This window comes from Phalangium opilio, unplaced genomic scaffold (assembly GCF_054372755.1).
Source record: "Phalangium opilio isolate 3A_F unplaced genomic scaffold, DU_Popi_V2 ptg000391l_1, whole genome shotgun sequence".
NCBI lineage: Eukaryota > Metazoa > Arthropoda > Arachnida > Opiliones > Phalangiidae > Phalangium > Phalangium opilio.
In genome coordinates, this window is record NW_028324235.1 from 970184 (window position 1) to 977475 (window position 7292).

The 7292-nt window shown below is 34.9% G+C and overlaps 1 long non-coding RNA gene across 1 annotated transcript; it reads right to left on the reverse strand.

Moving 5' to 3' along the window:
- Positions 1–4946: 4946 nt before the first annotated feature.
- LOC149594053 (uncharacterized) lies at positions 4947–5651 on the reverse strand. The gene is made up of 3 exons (XR_016379493.1): positions 5534–5651; positions 5247–5471; positions 4947–5176 (listed from the first exon to the last, which is right to left on the reverse strand). It is a non-coding gene; the product is annotated as an uncharacterized LOC149594053 (long non-coding RNA).
- Between the last annotated feature and the right edge of the window lie 1641 nt (positions 5652–7292).

The following is a 7292-nucleotide window of genomic DNA, read 5'->3' on the forward strand; positions in this document are numbered from 1 at the left end:
TAATTTAATATGAAAATAAAATGCCTAGTATTTAAACCGAGAGAGTAAAATTAAAAAACAGCGTTTAAGTTCTAATGGAAACGGTGCAATGATAATAGTTGGTTAAAACTCCCTAAGCCTCGGCGACCGTATAGGATCATAGCTACATCGGCGGACATCGCCGATACCGTGCCGAAAGCGCCGCGTTACCCCACGTATAACACGCTCATAAGCCTTGGCGCCCAATTTGGTCTGTAGATTATTATAAACTACCCCAATTTAACGTCTATCAATTGAATTCGATAAAATTTCACATAGGAAGTTGAATTTATACTTTTACAACCATTAATACAACACTATTTTATAAAAATAAACTCGAATGCCTAACTAATAAGGTAAAAGCAATGGTTACATAAATACGACTGGCAACAAACATTCTTTCTGCGCATGCTCACCTATCGAGAATTTTACCCCCTTTTTACCCTTGCTCTACCTGTGAAAAGGTCTATTGACCTGTTCCGGTGTTACAGCAGTGGGGATTGCCAGCGTAACTGAATGATCCGATTCCAGTGCTTTGGGTACGGAAATTGCAAACGTTACAAAGGATTCAACGATGCTCTCAACGGGAATACTTCTCAAATCAAGATGACAGCAGAAGCCGAAATAAGTTTTAATAACTGGAAAAAATACTTAAGGTACCCTTTCGTTAAATCATTTAAAAGCATTCGTCGCCGAGTTTTGACACTTTATTATAACACTCCATAGCGTTCGACCCATAGTACATGTTCAACATAGACCCTTAAGGTTTACAACGAAGTACCGGATAAACTGACTAAAAGCGAACTGAAAATTATAGACAATAATTTTCCAATTACTGAAGAACTACCAGAATCAACCTACCGATTTGATCCACCGCTTCCAAAGGAAGACAAAAATGCGCAAGAGCTCGATGGAAGGCGTATTGTGAACGTAAAGCACTTCATAAATGAAATCCGAAACCTCGAACTGCAACAAGCCAAGCACGACAGTGAAGTTTATGGACAGGGGTTAATGGTGATGTCTGTATAAAATTTTATTTTAATTATAAAATGAAAACTATCGCTACTAATTTAATTTCAGTAGTACCACTATCTTTATAAAAGTACTATTGACGCTAAGAGATAAAAAAGTTTATGGGTGAACCATTCCTTTAATTTGACTTGAAATTTATATAATTGTTTTTCCGAAAAATAATTTTTTTAATACCTTTCAAAAATGTATTTAAATATATAAGTTTTGAAGGTGCTGCACAAAACCTAATCTTAATTCTAATTCTTTCGTAGCAGAGGAAATGTTTTGATTAACGGTCTCTCGAGTCATAGTTACTAAATTCCACTTCATTACTTCACACTGTTTCAACATTTCCCGATTCAAAACTTTCTTCTATTCGGTTTTCTTCATCATCGTTGTTTACTAAAAATTTAAAATTACTTTGTTGTATTATTTGTGATTACGAAAAGCTAATGGAAACGAAAATTCTAATGAATTTTTATCGATCATTTTAGTTTATGCATTAACGTTAAGAGCTTTTGGCATGGTGAAACATAGGGCATATTTGTTAACGAATAGGATTTGAACAATTATTTAATAATATTAACTGAAATAATAATAATTACAACTACCAAAATGTCCGTGTCAGGGTCTACTCAAGCAATATTATTGCTGGCCTAAAACACAGGATGCGCCGTCATAATCGTGGCGCTATCCGTACGTCACTCAGAATTTTACAGCTGTAACGCAGGACTAACACCTTATATTTCTCTATGTAGATTGGCATTACAATTTGGGGAGAAATTTCGACGTACACTAATTTTCCTTTTTGCCCTTTTATAGGGAGTATGAATAGTTGTAATAAATTTTTTTAACGGCTAGAAAAATCTCAATATGAAATTTTACAAAAATCAACCAATCAAAAATTACCTCTAATATGTCAGTAACGCCATAACGTTAGGAAACATACAATCAGCAAACGCATGGGGTGGTTGATCTTCAAAATTATAGGCCCCAGGAAGTAAGTTTATCAACTCACTCGCCACGCAATTTGTTTTATTTCATGATTAGATAGATTTACTTTTACTTGTGGTACATTTGAACAATTTGCGAAGGCGTCTTCTTTTTTGTTTAAAGTTGAAGCCTTTCTTGCAGATCTGGATTGTAATAATTAAAATGTTTATTTTAACGAAATTTGAAAAATATATTATAATTCAAGAAAATTTACCGTAGATTTTTACCAAAAGGTCGCTTATTATTGCTTCAAAATTCTTATACAATTTCTTATCTTGTGTAAAGTGGGGGAAAATGTATTTTTCTCCGTTCATCTTGTAGTTTTTGTCCTTTCTGAATAAGAGAAAATATAAAACCTTTAATATGTATTATCTATATCTCGTAAGTTCCATTTATTAAATAACAATTCATACTAACACTTTTTGTCCTTCAAACACTTCTATTCTATCCACCTCCATCCTTTCTTTGGGCTAGACCCGGTATTCGTTTTCAATACGTCCGTCCATTTTAGAACGGGGTGTAGAATGCAATATAAGAACACGTCATCTATTAAGTCATCGTGACTGAAGTATCTAGACTCTGAGAGATATAGTTCTTTATCTTAGGAAAAGGTTTGTAAAAAGCCTTTAGTCTTTTGTCAAATGGATCCTCTTCCGGATCTACTTAGGTTATTTTCATGGCTTGCACCTGGTAAGGTATCTCAAATTAAATGAATAAATTTGTGATATTTTTAAGACGAGCCAAATGTATGAAAGATCTTTGATGACAATTGGAAGAGGATGTATTGGTGAAATATGGAAAGTGGCCAAAAAAGAACCTTGTTTGGGAAAAATGGAATTTAGCAGCGAACAGCGAAAAACCTCCCAAATTTTATGGGATTGCAGTTTAAAAATAAGACAGACTTCAAAAGAGAAAGCAGCAATAGAAATTTCAGGGATAGGGATGAGAGACACTGGAGGTTATTTTATCCCGAAAGACGTCCTAAACCCTTATCTCGATAAGCTAAATGAGTTATGCCGAGATATTTTATGTCCCGACGGTGTGAAAGCCCATGGGCATAAAATTTTAAAGATAAACAGACTTGTGAATCTTTAATACTGAAAGTATTAATTAGGTTTTTTCTCCTCATTTTAGGTTATTTTTGACAGAGTCAGAACTCACAAAGTCGAACTTGAATCATGTTTATTAAACTGTACCAACGGAATATTGCCGGAAGAAAAGGCAAAAATCTTTCTAGTTGAATGGCAAAGGAAATTTACCCACGCTCTCTCGAACGAATTCGTAACTGCTAGAGATGCATTGAGATCAGAGAAAGAGAACGAAGCATCAAAAGGATGCAGCAGTTTAAGAGACGATTTGTACTGTCTAAAAAAAGCAATGATAGTAAGAATGAAAGGTCCCCCAAAAGTAAAACAGCAGTAAATATTTCTGGGAAAGGAAACAGCTCCTCAGCACTTTCTTCGTTGAATGAAACCCCCCAAAAAGAAGAACCATCAAGAGCCCCAAACGAGAAAGGAATTTGTTTAAGGAAGAACATAAAGTGGAATCTACGGCAGACATAAACAGTTTAAGAAAACCAATTATTGAAATTCAAAATATTGAAGTTCCTCATAATAAACAAACCGTTAATGATAATCAGGAAACCCAATTTCTTAAATCAGATGCAAAAAGGAAACCTAAGCAATTTAGAGAAGTTCCTAAAAATGAAGTTCCGCAAGAGTCAACGCTTTCAGCAAAAGAATATATTCGAGTCAAGCGGCAAAAAAGTTCCTAGTCGTTACTTAGATTAAAGTATGTAATAAGTTCAAAATGTAATTATTTAATTTTTTGTTACCTATTGTTACGATTACATGTGATAAGATATTAGGTCCAAACATTATTAAGACATCGTTTGATTTAAGTATACCCTAGTCAATAATTAAATTTCACGTAATGTTAAAAATAATAAAACCAATTTTTATTACGTAGTGAACTGTTGTTTAATCACGTACTTTTATTATTTCTTAATTAATAAAAATAATTGATTAAACAACAGTTAACTACGTAATAAAAAGTGGTTTTATCATTTTTAACATATTTGAAGTATGCTACGCAATTAAATGTTTCTTGTTTCAAAGAATATTGTGATAAGACGAAACGACAAAACTCAGCACTTAATACTCACAAGTGTATAATGACATGTGATATTGTTACATCCACAGTTAAATAAAATTATTGCGATTAAATTGTTTGTCGAACCAACTAACACTCTAATTTAATGATGCTTAATCTTTTAATAAGAAAAAACGATATAGTTCATAAAGATAAAAACTGAAGTTTATTTTAAAAATACCTTTCAAAACAAAGTTATATTTTAAAACAAACAATTTAAAAGCAAATGTTAGAAGCTACTGCACGGGAATGTAACTTTGTGTTCTTAGTCTTCTTTTTTGGGCGTGGGCTTAAATTTTTCTGTGAAAGCGTCTTTCACATACAAAGAAACGTCTATGTAACCATGACCGCTATGGTGACCCTTGACATCTACTTCAATTAGAAAAGACTTTCTTACAGTGTTATAATTAACACTCGAAAGCTTCCCTCCTGAGTTCTGCTTGAACTGCAAGAACAGCGTCTCCACGCAACTGCTACTAATTCTTACAGGGCAAAGAAAATAGCCTTCAGGGTAGTTTTCAAAATATTCTTGGACAAGTCCTTCCACCCCATACACCATTATACGGAGTAAAGCCCAGGTCTGCACAATTTTTAACATCACACGGTTAAGTTTCGTGGTTTTGGTATATTAACAAAGGAATGTCTTACCTGCCACGAAAGAAACTTTTTTTGTTTTATGTCCCAAGGCTTAAATTGTGGGTCTTCATCTAAATGTTTTTTCAATGTTTTAATATTGTTATTTTAAATAATGTAATATATTCTTAAACTTGCCAACTAGACTTTTGAGCCACTCAGAAAAGTAATTTAAAGCTTTGCGAATATTTTCCGTTACTGGACCACCCTCTACAGTTTCGATTTTTGTATGGGACAGAGTACCAATTTCAAAAAGGTGGTTGCAAGCGCTCAAGTAGTTGAACGTTGCTCTTACTTCCCCCTGATCTAGAGGAGGCTCTGTAGACTTCGGATTTGCATACTCGTACAAAGCAGCGAGAACATCATTTTGCTTTTTATAAAATAATATTGGAAAATTAAAACCTAATTACTTAAGAGACAGACATATACGATGATTTTACCTGTAAGATTTTTGCTGGCTTCACATTAAGTTTCGTCCAGAGATCTCTGTCTACGTAACTTTGAAGTAGATTTGGAACTAATCGTGGCACATTGTCAGCTCAGCGTTTGTCATCCCTCTCTTTTAATTCCACAATCTGCTTCCAACCAAAGTGTATACCACTGATTTGAAATAGTTTTGCTCTTGCAGGATCCGACGAATATAGCGCATTGATTAGGCTTTTTAACTAAGCATTATTCATTTGATGAGAATATATCAAAATAAGTATCTAAGTTAGAAATAAATTACCTCATGCGATGGACATATGATCCAATGAATTTGTCTGCCTAAGCGATATGGATTGGGGAATGAGGGTTTAAACGCTACTTCGATATTGTCGGAATCGATTGATTCAAAGTAGCTAAACTGCCTTTCCAAGCCCACAGTCAATTTGAATAACGACAGATTGGCACTCACTCCATCGCAAACAATGGCAGATATGTTGAAACCGCAAAACTGGAGGGACTTTATTACTTCAAACATACAGTTGAAGGTGGATTGAGTGTCTGCAGTGTTTGCTGTAGAAAAATATGGCCCAATTATATCTTAGTTCGCAGTCAGATCTCTCCACAAAATTTGAAGCATGTAATTCGCTTTCTTGATGTCTTTTTCATCAGACATTTCCTTGTAAAGATCATCCAAGTACAAATAATCTTCTCTGGGCATAGCTAAACCTACAAGCTTGTGACTTTTGCTATTCCATACAACTTTGGCTGCGATCCGAACTTCGTCAAACACAAGAATTCCATCACTCTGCGGTTTTAACAATCCAAGAGAAAGCTGTTCTTCAACAAACATGTCATAAATATTCTTTTGCTCTTGCAAATATTTCATGTTAATTCCGGGCTCGTCAAGATTTTTGGACGTTTTCCTTTGAATGGAACGCCACGAAGGGAGGTTTAGGATTTTGAAGCTGCGAAGGGCTTCATAGGCTGCTTTACTTCGGCAAGCAACTGCTAGAGCTGCAAAATTTAACATCCGTGAAGGTTTTTCCCCCTCTACTAAGAAATGGTTAGAAACATACCAATGCGATAAGTTACTAGGCTCCAACGATTTCCTTTTTTACCAGGAGCTGAACAAATTAAAAGGCTTATTGATTTTAAATGATTAACGATAACACAATATTTTAAGCCACCGATAAAAATTGTATGTCGCAATCCCACGTGCAATGGAACGTTTGGTTGTAGATTGGCTAGAACTCTACGTTCAGCGTCGCGTAGAAGTTCAGGGGTATTAGTTCCCTTTGGACCGTTAATTTCCTTAACAAATTTTTGAGAGAAACACTGGAGATCCTCTCAGTGTTTTGAAATCGAAAACATTGTCTAAGCTTCTTCTTATTCAAACTTTGAGGTGATAGGAATTTCTCAGGGATTGTGGATGAAGGGTTCATTTTTCTTTTCCGGCTGGGTGATTTATTGGATTCTACAGTCTCACGTAGGTCATAAGATTTTTGCAAGCAGTGCAGACGTTTTGATGTGGCCCATTAGCTTTTCCTGGTTTTTTAAACCAAACTGGACAATCCAACGAAATTAAATGCTCCTTTGGGTATAAATGCTTCACAAGCTTCTTAGGGGGTTTAACTAGTTTCGGTATAGTTTCGATAGATTCTTTTCCAAGCCCCTGACAAAGTACGTAATCTTTCGAAGAAAACTCAAACAGTAGTTGCGACACCACATCTGAATCCAGTTCTTCACCTCTCAGAACACAAACCTCACGAACTAGCCCTTTGAAAACCACGTGAAATTTCAAATACCCATCCCAAGAAAGCACATATTTCGCAGCCTCGCAAAACAAATCAGGCTCATAATCATTCTTTCTAAAAACTTCGATAAAACGCTGTCAAAATAAAAACAAAACAAGCTCTTTTTAATAAAAGCAATTCTAGTATGATAATCCAAGGAAATAACTTTCTTTCGGCCCAAGTTAACGAGGTAAATGAAGAGACCAAGGTCTTAAATTGATTGGCAGAACTAGCGTTGAATTCTTCTAATTGGCAACTCAAAATACA